The sequence below is a fragment of the Typopeltis vanoorti genome, chromosome 22 (assembly GCF_054136105.1).
Source record: "Typopeltis vanoorti isolate ZY-2024b chromosome 22, IOZ_Tvanoo_1.0, whole genome shotgun sequence".
In the NCBI taxonomy this organism is placed as follows: domain Eukaryota; kingdom Metazoa; phylum Arthropoda; class Arachnida; order Uropygi; family Thelyphonidae; genus Typopeltis; species Typopeltis vanoorti.
In genome coordinates, this window is record NC_143570.1 from 56,664,909 (window position 1) to 56,682,068 (window position 17,160).

A 17,160-nucleotide genomic window follows, 5' to 3' on the forward strand; every position below is an offset into this window, starting at 1 on the left:
AATACACATAACATCATGCTCTGCAAAACATTCATTTCTTGCAACATCACTTTTCACGTTAAGGTGGTATTGTGCCAAGCCAAAAGTTGCAGCAGAACTCATGGTAATAATAAACAGTAATAAAGAGATAAATTAGTATATGTTATGTAGAAAAGCAATTTAAAAAAAATAATATAAACTATATCAATCTAGATTCTGATAAGATTTGCCTGATGGTATATGGCTCAGACAGATTAGTAAAAAAATTCATTCCTTTCTCAAGTGAAGTGTTGGCACTCCACCAGAAGATGATGAACAGTGAGACACATGTACTGTTTACACATAGATGGATCATCCATCCTTTATAAATGTGAATGTGTAAGATGACTGACATATGAGTTACTAGCTCTGATTTTTTGAACTGTTTGTAGTCTGTACAAAGGACTGTCAAACAGTGTGGAGAAAAATTATCAGCTGATCTAGCAGATGCATCTACAGTCTCAAGCATTTTCTGTGTCAAAGTACATTGAAAGCACATGTTCATGTTTCAGAAATGTATTTCTAATGTTTCTAAATGGACCAAATGGTCCAAAGTTGAACAATATCTACACTGTGTACCAGAGAGAAGATCATTGCTTTCTAATGATCTTCTTTGGTTAATACCAGAAGTCTGGCATTAACCATTTTCTCCAATATCTTATAAAGACAGATGGCCAAATCACTAGGTGGATAATTGTTTGCTTGTGTTGAATCCTTTCCTGGTTTTGGAAACACAATGACAATTTATGCCAAGAATCTGGAAATTTCCTCTGTAAGTATTCTGTTGTATAGTAAGAGAAGGAGATACACAGAAGATGATATTCTATCATCTCATAATGGATGACATCAGAACCTACTGCACTGTGGCAAGACAGTAAAATAACTCTTTAGTTCCTCCTTAACAAATGGTTGATTGTACAGCTGTAATCTATTAGTAGAAAAGCTTAGCCACTATTTCGCTTGCTGCTTTTTTCAATATTAAAAATTCAGGCCAGTGAAGCTGTTGCTGAGATTCTGGCAAAATTTTCTCCTGAAGTGTTTGTAATAACTTTTGGATCAGCAAACACATCCATTATGTTCCAAGGTAGACAAATGGTGTTCTTTGTTTCTAACTTTCATTTTCCTGATTTTATCCTACACAATTTTTTCACTGGTTGTAGGATTAATTGATGATAATAAATTGGATCCAAGGTTATTTTTGATTCTGATGCATCTTGATAACATGCTTTGGCCTGAGCACATTTATAAGCTATTAATAATAACCAAAAATAATAATTTTTGATTATTTGCCACTGCAGATTCTACTAACACTTTGGATAGAGTGAAAATTAAGATAAGCTTTTTGTAATTGCAGCTGCTGTTTGCATGTACAATCTATTACATACGTCATTGTTTCAGTGATAAGCGTTTGAGTGCTTCTGCAATAAATTTTGAATGATGGAAAAAAAGTATTCCAGTCAGACAGGTCCATTTTCCACATAGACCAGAATGTAGGAGAACATTGTTCTGAGAACACAGTGCAAATATGGAAAACGATCGCTTCCATAAATGTTTCCCTTCGACATCTCACAGGAGAAAAGGAAAAATGGCAGGGAGCAGAACCATAAGGTCTATTGCAAAATATGAAGGAGAAGGCATATGGAAGGAAATATTAAGTCTATTATTCAAAAGGGAGAGGTCGTTATTGTCAAGCATTCATTCTATAATATGACCTCATCCATTTGTGTTGGCACTACCCCACAGTGTTGTACCCATTAAAGTTACCCTTAAGTATGGGCAGAGACAATTGCAATATAAGTTTCTCAAGTTCAATTTCATTCAACTCATAACCAATTGGTAAATATATGGAACATACTATAATAAGAAATCCTATGAATAGATGACTCCCTAGTACTTTCAGAACAGCATTACACACTATGATTTCCCATTCTGACTTTATGAGCAATGGTGAAATTGCTAAGGTGGGGCAATGGGTTTTAAATATATTTCCAGCAGACAGAAAGAAATGGGGCATGTGTTTCTGCAGCAGGATCTTAATATCACCAATATTATAGGCAACCACAACAGTTACACTGGTAAAAATTTTGTATTGTTTTGGCTTTGTAGACTTGTCTGATTTGTGAGAGGTTGAGGGCTTACCTTTGTCAGATTTATATTTATCAACTGATTTTGGAAAGTATGGCCATCCAGTGTCCATCTCTTCCTCTGGAAAAATGCTTAATATATCATCTGATGTGTCAGGATCATATGGTAAGTTTAATTTCTTTTCAAAGGATATCTGTTTTTTTGTCCCATCCCCAGACTATGGGGAAGGAATCTTTACTGTAACAGTTGACCCTTGCAGACAAGCCCACTAGCTAACTGATCCTGGCCCTGCTATCTAGGATCGCCTATCTACTGAAGCAGAAGTCAAAGCAGCATACAGTGCAAGCCTACCAGGATCCCCTTTTCTGGATGTGCAAGGATTGAACCCACAACAAACACATTAGCAGTGCACTGGATCCCAGTGATCTGGAAGAAAGGATATATATAAAAAAAAGAATCAGGAGAGTATCACAAAGAATATATGAAGAAAAGAAGAATGAAAATTGTTAGTACCATCACTGGGAGGTCCCCTCCACTATGAAATCAGGAGGTGGGTGAGGGGAGAGGCAACAGTGCAACAGATCTTGAGTTAGAGGTGAGTACAATAAAATCAGTGGAAGCCTTCAAGTATCTGGGCTCTATGATAGATAAGTCCAACCAACAAGAAATGGACATAGCATTTTGAACAGGACAGGCACATGAAGTAAGGAAACTAAGAAGATATTGTTCATGAAGGTTATTTTCTTGATCATAAATTAGTAAATAATAATATTTTTTGGTTTACCGATCAAGTGTCGATCAATTTTATTAACTGAATCAACTAGTTTCGCCACACTTATCTGTTGGCATCTTCAGGGCTTACATAGAGGTTTAAACAATCTCACAATTATGCGTAACTGCAAACTGACAAGAATAACTGAGTTTTTTACAGTTACGCATAATTGTGAGATTGTTTAAACCTCTATGTAAGCCCTGAAGATGCCAACAGATAAGTGTGGCGAAACTAGTTGATTCAGTTAATAAAACTGATCTACACTTGATCAGTAAACCAAAAAATATTATTATTTACTAAGATATTGTATCGGGTGATTATAGAGAGCATTATATAATAAGGAAGCAAGTGTTGAACCCTCAATAACAGCCAAAGAAAACAAGTTGTGGAGATGGATTACTTCAGATGAAGCATGAGAGCCACCCATATGGATCATCTGAGGAATGCATATATTCGAACAGAGATAGAATGGAATAGCCTGTTGCAGAAAGGATGGAAGCATGCTTTGAAATGGTATAGACATGTCCAGAGAATGAGAGAAGAACTATGGCTATTGAGAATTATGAACTGTTACCCACCCCTGGAAGGAGGTAAAGATAAAGACCAGGGACTATGTTGAGATGGACCACTGTGAGAGCTATGAAGAAACGACTCTTCAGAACAAGCAGATGCTGACAAGTGGAAAGGCTTCCAAAAAAGAATTTATAAATAGAGATATTAAAGTATTCTGCAGTATCCTGTATTCCAGATGAACTGATAGTGCCACTTATAGACAATCATAATAGTTCTCACAAAAACAAATGAACTATTGATAACCAAAAATTCATGTGTGATCAGTATAGAAGTGAGATACTTGAAGCAATAATAAAGCTAAATATGAGGATTTATTAATAAATTAATACAAATAGGTGCATATGCAGATGATATAGCAATAAGTTGCAGGAGAAAAGATTTAGAAGAGAAATTTGAAGAACTTAATAGAAACGCTAAAGAAGGTGAATTACAAATTAACGAACAGAAGACTAAATATATTATTACATAACATCTCCAGGGAGCTGAAAGACTCATTGAGGGAGGGCACCTGCTCTACAACTCGCTGTCTCCACCACTCCACTAACTGCAACTACCTCCATCTACATAAGCGGCATCTACCGCCGACCACCACCACTATTTTTCACAAATCACAAACATCCATGCCAACGGCAGGAATCGAACCTGCAGCCTTTTGGCCGGAGAACAAATACGCTAACCACTCGGCCAACCAGGCCAGCAATAAATAAAATTATTACAAGATTATAATATAGGTGAATACAATTTTGAAGTTGTAGATAGTTTTAAATATTTAGGCTCATTAATAACAACAAACAATAATATATTCGATGAAATTAATAGTAGAATCACGGTTGGAAATAAGTGTTATATCTCTAAAAAGTTAATGAGTAATAAGATTCTTAATCGTAATTCTAAATTAAATATAAAACAATTATAAGACCTGTAATGACATATGGATGTGAAACGTGGCCATTAACACAAAAAAGATATAGATAGATTGAGAATCTCTGAAAGGAAAATATATGAATACCAATAATAGAAGAAAATGGAATATGGAGAATAAGAACAAATAATGAACTTGAACAACTAATTAATGGTGAAGATATAGTAAGATATATAAAGGCACAAAGAATAACATGGTTGGGACATATAGAAAGAATGGAAAAAGATAGAGAAGGTAAAAAAATATTTGAATGGAAACCATTAGAACAAAGCAATAAAGGTAAACCAAGAAAAAGATGGATTGATGATGTACAAAAAGATCTTACAACTTTAAAAGTTAAGAATTGGAAGAATATTGTGCAGAAAAGTAAAGAATGGCTAAAAATTGTTTTGCGAGCTAAAATTCATAAAGAGTTGTAAAGCTAGAAGAAGAATCCAGATGTTGATATGGTAAAGTACATATAGTAAGCAAGAAGTTTATGTTGTTAAACTCGTCTTTGGTTCAAGACTGTTTGCAAAAAAGTAAAGTTTTGCAGCATTTGGATCACTGGGTGGCACTCCACAAGGCCCTAAATAGGGATACTTTAATTTTGATCACCCTGTATGTAATTAAATACGTTGTTCAGACATCCTCCTTCAAATTTTCATGTAGTAACAGATGCTTATATAATTCAGTCATCGGATGCAGAAACTAAATAATTTACATAAAGAAAATTTTTAAAAGCAAATAAAGATTTATATATAACTAAGTCAGAATTGCATTTTAGATTTTTGATATAATCAAGTTTCATAAGTGATAATTTTGCGAACTGTCTTACTGATAAAATTTAACCAAGAACATTAAAACCAGCATACCATATACTGAACATGTAAAATTGTATGTGCTTTACTGGAAGGGTCACAAAATTCTCATTTGCAGAGTGCTGTACCATCATGAACTTATTCACGATGTTTTTGCCAAAGAGTTTCTTTACAATTTCAAATGACTTCGTAACAATTTGAACACATACTGTTTGTTTGCACTGTGGTGCAAACTACAATTAAATAACCATGTGCTGACTAATTGTCTACTGCTTTATATAAACATTTTTATATTAAAAAATTATCCTTCAACATGGATAAATGGAAAAGTGAAATAGTGAGTGCTAAGGATATAAAGCATGAAAAATTGCATGTGATTGTGGATTGAATGAGGCAATGGTGCGAATTCTCGCCTCACTGCATAAATATTATGGAATTATTAAACTTGCATTTCAGAAGAATTGAGTGATAATGACCTCATTAACATCGATGAACAATGTGCATATGAAGAAAAAAACAACTGCAATGCAAATGAAAATGTACCAATGAAGGATGCAACTTTAAACAAAGTTAAATCATTGTTTCGAGCTGTTCGAAAGTAAAAACAACTTATGCGCACTGATCATAACATGAATCACTATATGTGAGTCCACAGGAATGTGGACAAAGGTATGAACTGTTACTGAAAGATGTACATACAGAAAAAGAAAGTCAATGCAGAGTTATACCCTGTTCAGATATGTCTCATAATTTTCTTTTAAATATATTTTATTTCTAAACCTTTAGGAACGTTTTAACCTTTATAGTTATATCAGAAGAAAAATGGCAAAAAGAAACATATTACAAAAACCTAGTCAGTATTTTGAAAGCCAATGAATGAATTAGTCTTTTTCACTGCTATTTATATTTGATGAACACATTTTTAACTTAGCACACATTTACTGGATACATTAACCGTGTAAAGCAAGAGATTCCTGTATATATTTAAGACAGATTTGGCCTATATGTCAGCAATGACATCCTGGACATGGATGGAAAAAAAAAGTTAAAATAACTGATGATGTTTCAGTTTTTATTTGGTGGTATTTTAATTAACAATCCCTATTTCTAATTAATCAGTGCAAACCATTTTCACAACAATCTTCCAGAATATACTAGACTGCTATAGGGTGTGGATTAAAGGTGGAAGAGGGAAGTTCAGATTTGAAGGAAATGGATCACAGATGTTAGTTCAAATGAAATCACACACTCAAGGAGATTGCAGAAAATTGATAAAGCAGAACCAGACTATCTGAGAGATAGAAAGTGAGTTAAATCAGTAGTTGTCTTATGCCTCTCTGTATTATTTTCATATCTCACAAAGAGTATGGTTTATTGCTGTTATACTGGTGTATATTAATCTGATGGTCCTTACATATGGCTCTTCCACGTGTTGATTTTGTAGTGGACTTTGAGTATAGCAAGTTTTTGCCAAATCAAATGCTTTTTCATAATAAATGAAACCAATATCAGGAGAGAGAGATCGTTTTTACTAACCATTCAATTACGTTAAAGACACCAAGCTATTTTAAATATAAACCTGGTTTTAATCCATTTCCCAAGCAAACAGACAAAGTCAAGTTTGCACCTACAAGCAGTGCAAGTCTGGGTGACCTGCACGTAGTGTAAGTCTTAGGCAACTCGTGGTAAAGGTGGAATAAGCTCTGATCACTATTCTTAATATTTACCCTTAATGTAAAGCATATCTCCTTGAGGAGATGTATGATGCTATGCATTAAAGGCAAGGTAAAAAAAACTTTCTATATCCATCTCTCATCCATTCAATTACCTGTCGTGCAACTTGAATATGGTCCACTGTCTTGAAGTCATTTCTAAAGCCAGCCTTTTCTACTGGTTGTGTAAGGTGTAGAGGTACACAAGGCTTGTACGTTAAGACATTTATAAAAATCTTGTATATCACCAATAATATTGATGGGTCAATAGTTTGAAAGTCTTTTATTTCACTTTTGTTTTTGTGTATCAAATGAAGGTTTTCATTTTTCCTTGCTCTCAGTACATCATTTTTCTTCAGACATAAAACAAAACATTTGGCCAAGATTTTGCAGAAGTTCAGCTGACTCCATGCTCTTCTGCAGCTTTTTCAGTTTTGCATGCTTTGAATACTCCACCCAACTTTTAATAACACAAAACTTTTTCAATTTAAAAATACTTCCATGTCTATTTCACCAACATTTGAGGCATTAATAACAAAAACAGTGACATACACCACCACCACCATTTACAGACATCAAAATGTGATCTCTTTTTTCCTAATAGAACATCATTTGGCATCTTCCACAACCACACTCCACCGCAACTGTCCCAACTACATCACACATGATGCATTCTGCAAAAAAGGGCAGAACATGTGCTTTTGAGAAATCTGATATCCAGTCATGTCAAAGGCTATCCAACTTGGAATCCCCACTTTTCGATCTGCTCAGGCTCAAGATTTCCTTATCTTGCTTTACAGCCTTCATTTGCTGCTGCTTTTACCACTCTCCTAACTATAACAATCATGCTGCCATTTTTGATTACCTACCTATTAAAAATTGATTTCTTACAAAGTAATTGCCCAAACTAAGATTGTGTTATGGGCATTAAATTTCTCAAGGAGGACAAACTGGCTCTTTTACTCCAACTTCACGCATAAATCTGGAAAGGAAGCTAAATCATTTACCATTGATCATGACCTAACAAATAGTCAATATACTAACCAGAATACCAGACAATCCCCATCATTATATCAGCATTCTTTACCTTTTCTTAACAACCTCTCCCTTCAAATATGCTGGGGATGTTTACTCTCACTTGGATTCAGACCACAATCTTATTCAAGTCTCCTTCTCTACAGTTCATCCTCCTCATACCCTATCACACTATAATTGTGCCACCCAGAATGACCTCAGGAATTTTTATGCCACCTTTCCATGATCAGATTACTGCTTACACCATACTGATCCAAACACCTACACTGAACTAATAACCAAAATAATCATCACTGGGAATGCAGACTCTCAAAAAAACATGCCTCTGCTCCATGATAAAATTGCAACTTATGTTCGATGGCTTAAATTAAAAACTCCAGATCTCTCTCTCTCATTCAGCTTACACAACAGCTAGAAATGTGGTAAACTTGCCTTCTGCTCAACTGGCAGTCAGGCCTTCTGGTCTCTTGCTAAGGCTGTGGGGCATACTTCTATTCTTCCTTGTTGCAGCCTCTCTTGCATACTGATGGCACTCTGGCAACCTCACTCAGGGAAAAGGCAGACCTCTTGGCATCAATTTTTTTTTGGCAGATTCACCTCCCACAGTACCACAAAATGCCTCCTCTGAATTTCTGCAAAAAGGACAGCAGCAAAACCCTGATTAATCTTGATGCTAATAAGGCTGCTGGTCCAGATGATATTCTTCCAGATGTGCTCCAGAATTGACACCCTTCTGAAATGCCTATATAAACTATCACATTCTACTGGCATCTACCCAATACCATGGAAACAAGCCCACATCCAGCCTGTACCCAAAGAGGGGAAACAAAAGTCAGCCATCTAGCTATTATCCCATTGCTCTCACCTTAGTACTTTCAAAAGTGATGGAAAAAGTTATTAACAGCCAGCTTCATTACCTGGAGACTCAAGTTACATAGCGAACATCAATACAGATTTCACCATTTTTGTTCTATAGTTGACCTCACCTACCTTTGGATTCAGGCCATGGAAAGATCTGGAGAAACTCGTGTTATTGCTCTCAATATTTCAAAGACATTTGATGGTGTCTAGAATCAAGGCCTCCTGAACAAGCTGCCATCTTATGGCCTCACTCCTACACTCTGACTGGATTGCCAGCTTCCTCACAAGTAGTTCATTGTGTGTCATGGTGGATGGCTTCCTCTCATCAGATTTCCCATCAATGCTGGAATGCCTCAGAAATATCCTACCTCATCCTCTCTCACTTTTCATGTTTCAGTTTCCTTTCAAGATCAGTTTTCTCTTCTTGGATTGACTGTCACATCCATCCAGTTTATCCTGGCACATACACATTACTTACATAGTCTCTAAAAAGATTGTTCTTTTCTGTTCTAAGAATTACTTCACTTCCTCTCAACTCCTAACACTTCATAAGTCTTAGATCTAACCAACTTTGGAATAGTGTTCCTGCATTTTGAGTGGAGCACCCAAGACCTCTCTAACCATTCTTGATGATATTCAGAAAAGGGCAATCTGTTTAACACGTTCATTGTCAAGCTGAAAATTGGAATTTCGTGTGGTGGCCAAATTTTTTTTACTTGATAGTGACGTCCACGCGACAACATGTGATTGGCCACCCGGTGAGAACTCACATCACGCGATATCGCGTGATTGGCAATGAACGTGTTAATAAACTCTTTCCTCACAAACTCACTTCAGTTGCTTTATCATAGGTGCTGTTTCAACACTGTCTTTTCTATAGATAACTTTTATGAGCACTGTTCCACTTTCTTCTAACCATGTAAGAACTAGAGCAGCCACTGGCCAACACCCACATGCTCTCCAACTCCGAACAAACACAGCAAACTAACTTCTCATTTCCTTCATCTCTATTCTTTGTAACAATCCCCCCCCCCCCCAATACTGTTTTTCCCAATGAGTACAACCTCCTACTTTTTAAGAAATATATCAAAAGGCTACATTTTTCTCCTTGATCAGTTGTTCACACATGCCTTTGTAGTGTTATACATCTTGTGACCTTTCATGTACGTAGTCATCATAAAAAACTTCTGGCAATCTATGGAACAGTTATTTCACAGTTGTCTTTATTAATTTATTTTGTCATGCTGAAATAACATTAAATATAATTCAATTTTTTTTTGCTATAAATATCTATCTCTTGTTAGGTTTTCATCTGTCTGACTGCAACAAGATGTTTACAGCTCATCATTAATTGCTGTTTGGCTTTTTTCTTTCTTTTAAAAGGTGTGATTGTCTTCAATAATTTGTTACTAAGAGTTTACAATGAAATTATAAAATGTAAAAATTCAGATTTTTACATTTCATAATTACTTGATATGTTTTCTGATCGGTTTGCATAGTTCGGCATATTTCCAGTTTGTTTCTTCAAGAGCTGTCTTGTTTCCTCAGAAATTCTGTCTTGTGGTGCCAGCTATTTCAAGTGAGCAGTGCTAAACATTCTTGATAACAAAGTTATTACTTTCTGATTGATCAGCATCAACATCTGTATTATCTTAAGATTTTTAAATCTATTGTTTAATCCATGTTGGAATATTTCTTTATGTTCAAGTTTCTGTACATTTATGTTTGATCCATGAAACATTTTACTGGTAGTCACTTCCACTGCTTAAGTGATGATAACAGTTCTGAAGTGTGTTTTTCTGTTGCTAAGGATAAAGGCAATTTTGCTAGTTTCATTTGAACTTTTTCATCTCAATTTGTTTATTTTATTTTTTTTTAAAATCTCATGTCATATCAAGATTTCCTGAAGAGCTTTCATCTGATTCTTGTGTACCAATTTTAGCATCAACTTATGAATATACCTCATGAGAAGGCATGCCTACAAGAATCTGATCACAGTGAGTCTGTAAGAAAGGGTAGTGGTGGAGGGGTTCATCAGTTAATGTTTATGCTAGACTATCTCATACATGTTACATGAGGTGTGAACTCACCTGACAAGTACTGTTCCTTTCATGATGGATGGGTGTGTGTGCATTTTTACAAAGTTTATTAAATACAGCAATCCCTCATTTAATGTGCCTACGATTAGTGCATCATTTTTTTTCTATACCCAAATTCGATTAGAGAGCCTATATGCATCTTAAAAATTTTCTATCTATACATTTTTATGGCCAACTATTTTTAAAAATCACTCACCAGGATGAAATAATTTAGTTACAGATTTAAAAATTTTTACAGTTATTTTTTAATGGCATACTACCAGTGGTGGTCTGTACATAAGCACTGCATCATCCCCAAGGAAAAAACAAAAAAAAAAATTAAATTTTGTATGTGTTTAAAAATAATAACAATGCTTACAACATTATATAAATGCAATACAACATGTTAAAGGTTACAGCTTATGTTTTGACATTGAATGAATAGTTAATTGGAATTGTTTGATTAATGCTTTAGATTGCAAAACAAATGCACCGCGATCTAAAGCAGTGTAGGAATTATCATGTTTGGTCAGTTGCGGCTAGACTTGCCGATATTTGTTTACACTTGTCACTGCATGTAACAAGTGAATCCAACACTGTTCGTTGAGCAGTGTCAGTACAAATATATATATATATGCATGCTTGTGAGTGTTATTTGAGAGAGATACGAAACTTTTATTATTGGTGTGTGTTTGTGGTGAGAGTGAAATATTTTTGGTAAATCTTATTTTATTCTGTTAAAATAATATATAATTATTTTATAGATACAAGGCTGAATTATGACGAGTGTCACTGTTGAAAATATGAAACAAATTATATTTTCTCAATTATCGTTAAGTGAAACAAATGCACTGTGATCTAACGCAGCACCGGAATTATCACATTCGGTCAGTTGCAGCTAGACTTGCCAATATTCGTTTGCACTTGTCACTGCATGTAACATGTGAATCCAACACTGCTCGTTGAGCAGTGTCACTACAAAAAAATTGTATGCTTGCACAAGTTATTTTTGTGAGATATGAAACTTTTATTATTAGTGTGTGTTCGTAGTTCATAGTGAGAGCAAAATATTTTTGGTAAATCTTATTTTATTCTGTTAAAATAACATAATTATTTATTTATTATAGATACAAGGCTGAATTATGATGAATGTCACTGTTGAAGATATGAAAAAAATATAATTTTTTTCATATTTTATGTTGAACATTCTGGTTCGAGGATATATTGTGGTTGGTTGGCGAATTGTGTTTTCTCTTAGAAAATTAATGTTTTGTAGTATACTAGTGTAGATTTTAGTGAATTTAGTTTTTATCACATATTTTATTAAGATATTTCAATATTTAGTATATGATTGAAATTGTGCCAAAAACGGGCAAGAAATATATTGCTAAAAAGAAGCACCACAGGCGAGAACAAGAAGGTTAGCCATGCTAACGAAGTTATTGAGGAGATTAATGAAGATGAATTAACCTCCAACATAGTGAAGCTCAAACAGATCATCAGAGAGACGACGAGGAAATTGCAAAAAGTCGAGAGGCTTTTAAATGAACAGAGGGAGAAAAAGAAAATTAAGGAAAATAAGAAACAACAAAGCAAGGAAACAGGTAAGTCAGGAAATAACAGAAATCAGGTAGGTGACGTTGTTAGTAAAAAAGAACAGTGGCGGCTCATACATAAGCACTGCGACACTGTAGCACCCCCAAGGAAAAAATTAAATTTTGTTTGTGTTTATAAATAAGAACAATTCTTACAACATTATATAAATGCAATGCAACATGTTAAAGGTTACAGCTTATGTTCCGACAGTGACTGAATAGTTAATAATTGTAATTGTTCAATTAATGCTTTAGATTACGAAACAAATGCACTAATATCTAACGCTGATATTTGTTTGCGCTTGTCATTGCACATTATGTCATTAGATACACTGCCGCTTGAGCAGTGTATCATATGCTTCCTTGCGTTATTTCTGTGAGATATGAAACGTTTATTATTGGTGCGTGTTTGCGGTGAACTATTTTTTGTAAATCTTATTTTATTTTGTTAAAATAACATATAATTATTTATTTATTATAGATACAAGGCTGAATTATGACAAGTGTCACTATTGAAAATATGGAAAGAATTCTATTTTTTCAATTATCGTTACACGAAACAAATGCAGTGCAATCTAACGCTGATATTCGTTTGTGTTTGTCATTGCTATTGATACGAAACTTTTATTATTCGTGTTTGTTTGTGGTGAGGTTGAAATATTTTTAATAAAGCAATTTTTTAATGTGTAAATTTATTTATTAATAAATTCATTACTGATTAGGAAAAAAAAGTTTTTTTTTTTTTTTTTTTTTTTTTTTGTATATGCAGCACCTCCACTTACAATTTTCACCAGACGCCACTGAAAAAGAAAGAAGTTATTTGGTATGGTGACTATATAAAACATGCTATAGATGAGCAAGTTATAACATCGAGTTTTACTGGAGCAAAAATTAAGAATATAAAGGAAGCAATTCAAAAACAGAAAAGAAAAGTGAACTAAATCATAGTCATAGTAGGTACTAACGATTTAACTGGCGATAAATTCAGTATGAGAGAGAGGACATGAAAGGGTTGTTGAAGAGGAGAAACTGAAGATCGTCAGTATTTTACCTCGATATGATAAAAATGAATTAAGAAGGGCTATGATGGCAAACAATTCGATGGGTAGGCTATGTAGAAGGAATGAATGCGAGTTTTTGGATGTGCAGAGTGAGTTTGAGGGAAGATTGGATTTGTATAAGAGGGATGGCCTACACCTGAATGCATTTGGCATCAGGAGTCTAGAAAAACTAATAACTGGTATGAGAGACCTAACACAAAGAGTCAGGGAAACTAAATTATAAAGGGAGAAATGGTGTGAATGTGAGTGTAAGAGCGACAATGTTATATAACTGTCTTAATGACAGAAATGGGCTTTGTCATGGAAATGTTGACAAGAAGAGAACGATTTCAGGTTTGTGTTCGCCAAGTTGGGACCCATCAAATGTGTGTCAAGATGTCTACATGTGTAAGGCATTAGAGAAGAACAGAGATCTGCAAATTGTCCAAGTGTGTCAGGCAGACTGCAAACAACACAAAAGAACAAACAGGTAGATTATTATGTCTGTACACAAATGCTAGGAGGTATCAGAAACAAAGGGGATAGAGTGTTGCCTTAGTCAATATGTTGCAATCTCAGATTGTAAGTATCAGTGAGATCTGGCTTTCAGAATCAGACCTACTAACTGGTATCGAGTGTCAAGGGTAAGGTATTTTTAGGAAGGATAGAGAGGATAGGAGAGTGCTGCTATTGATATCGGATGACTTGAATCCAGTTAGAATTGAGAGATTTAGTTTGTAGTAGTACTACTACTAAAAATATTTCATATGGCAGTGAGTTTGAAGCAATCTGGTGTGAGGTGGAATCAAGCAAGATCAATTATATACAGGGTGCTGTTAAAGACCTGGTGGATCAGTTGCTAGTAATGAAGAAATGCATCACCAAATAGAAAAGATGAGCATAGAAGAGTAATCACAATGGGAGATTTTAATTATCCAATTATTGATTGGGTAGCACTAGAATCTCATGAGAAGAATGAAATGCATTTATTGAGCTGTTGAGGGACAACTTCCTCAAGCAGCATGTGACAGAAGTAACTCGAGGGCAAAGAGTGTTAGATTTAATTATAGTGTCAGAGGGCACTGCAGTTAAAGCCATAACTATTCTGTCTCTGGTTGGTGACAGTGATGATGTGGTACTCACTTGGGAAATGACTATGAATGTTCCATTCAGAAAAAGGTTACATGCTGAACTACAAAGCAGGAAATTATGACCAACCAAGGAGTATACCGAGTTCAGTGGAATGGGATCGGTTGCTGGATGGAAAGAAAAACTCATGGGAAGCATTTAAACAACACTTGAATGATGCGATATCAGAATGTCCCGAGAGTTCGAAGAAAAAATAGGATAGGAGTCAAATGGATGTGTAATCTTATTAAGAAAGAGATTCGTAAAAAAAGGACAATGTGGAAGGAATACCGTGTGCATAAGGATGACGTCCTTTATGAAAATTATAAGCAGCAGGCTAGAATAATCACAACTGTTGTACGGAAAGCAAAGTCTGAGTATGAAAAGAAACTGGTTCTGCATGCTAAAGACAACCCACAAGAATTCTAGCGATATGCTGCAAGTAAAAGAAAGAATGAATATGAAAGAATAACGCTTCTAAATGCAGGTGATGCGAGGGTTACAGATGAGAAGAGGTTGTTCTACTAATGAATGCCCATTTTGTTAAAAGCTATCAACCTGATGTATGCGACATTGAGTCACAGCTACCTCTTAACTGGATGAAGAAACTCATGTGTATGAAGACGAGATATTAGAGCTGTTGTACAAACTGAATAAGAGTTCAGCAATAGGGACTGATAGGATATCAGCACGTGTGCTATAAGAGTGTTCAGCTGAACTCTCTACTCCTTTGACCAGGCTTGTTGATATGAGTCTCAGAACAGGGAAGATTCCACAGGAATGGAAGCATGTATGGTAATTCCATCGCACAAGGGTGGTGCAAAGGCCGATGTATTTATCAACCAATTAGTGTCTCAGGAGTGGTGGTGAAGATTTTGAAAAAATTGGTTGGGGCTCGCATTCAGAAATGGGTTGACAAAGGGAAAGTTATGTTTTAGTAACTTGCTCACATACCATAATAATGTTACCATTGAACTAGACAATGGGAATGGATACATCATGATACTTTTGGATTTTGCTAAGGCAGGCTTTGACAGAATACAGCATGGCAGACTGTTGCATAAATTAGATTAAATGGGTCTGGGTTATACAATATTAGCATGGATAAGAGGATGGCTGACTGACAGATATCAAAAAGTGGTATACGGGGGATCTGAGTCAGCAAGATTTAAGACTTGAGACCTATTACCATCTCCCCTGTGATACTTAGACTATCATAAAATCTTAGTTAAACGACTTCAGCAATATGTACAGCATGATTATAAACAGAGTTTTTGTCCCTTCGGACAGCTGTACCGAGAATATATCTTCTCTCCAAATCCTGCCGCTGCCTTAAGCCTCTATATATGGCATCGCTGGACCTCCAAAAGGCCTTTGATAGCATCTCCTTTCCTGTTCTCCTTCGAGTGCTGGATGTCCAGAACCCTTTCTTTCCTATGTTATGGAGCTATGCTTGTTAGTTCCATCACTATCACTACAGGGTTCCGTGCAACTTCTATTCCTGCAGTGCAGGGTGTTCGCTAGAGCGATCCTCTATCTCCCCTTTTCTTTAACTGCGTCATAGATGAGTTTCTTAACTCTCTTCCTAGCCATATAGGCTACTCTCTAGGCGCGTCTTCCTTTAATGCTATAGCCTTTACGGACGATCTTATTCTCATAGCCTCTACTAAGATAGGCTTGCAGGAACTCCTTGACTGTGCAGTTGACTTTTTCTCTATTCGAGGCCTTTCTATTAATGTACAAGTCCTGCGCATTAGCTCTTGTTCCCTCTGGTCATGACAAGAAGCTTAAAGTCGAGACTATAGAGTTTTCCCTGCAAGGGAGGCAGTTGCATGCTTTGACCATCCTGGATGAGCGGAGATACTTCGGTATCATGTTCACACACAAAGGGAAGGTCTGATGTCCCTTCTATCCTAGAAGCTGGGATCGCTTCTTTGAGGAAAGCTCCTCTCAAGCCCCAGCAAAGACTGTTTCTCGTTTCCCACTATCTCCTACCTTGCTTTTGCCTCAAGTTGGTGCTTGGTAGGACATATCTCGGCACTGTCCTGAATGGACAGGGTTATCTGTTCAGCCATGAGATCATGTCTCCCACTGCTGCCCCTATTGAATATTTTCACGAGAGGTTGAAGGATGGTGGGCTCAGGGCTCCATCACTTAGATGGCTGATCCCACGCCTGCGGCTGTCAAGAATTGCAAAGTTAGAACTATCTTCTTCCCCCTATCTGCAGAGAGGCTTTCTATAGCCCATTAATACACGAAGACTTTAGGCGGGCTAAAGGCTGGTCCCATTATCAAGGTACCTTAATTGAGTTAGTACCCACAGAACACAAGTGGGCATCTCTGTTACACTGTTCTGTAGATGGTGCTCCTTTAAAAGTCATATCTGGTGCCTCCACAGCATGATTGGGTAAGGGAATGGCACCAGACTCCTCCCTGGGTTCGAGTATATTGACGTTATAAGGACGAGGATCAGTGCCTCGAGCCTGCACAGCTCGATGAGATACTGACGACTCGAACTGTAGGGCTGGCTGCCACTACAGT

General features: G+C 36.0%; 1 protein-coding gene across 7 annotated transcripts in view; it reads right to left on the minus strand.

The window, feature by feature from the left end:
• The window catches only part of LOC150094432 (protein alan shepard-like), a 725,446-nt gene that overhangs the window by 25,956 nt on the left and 682,330 nt on the right, over window positions 1–17,160 (minus strand). The gene's annotated exons all lie outside the window — the stretch shown is intronic.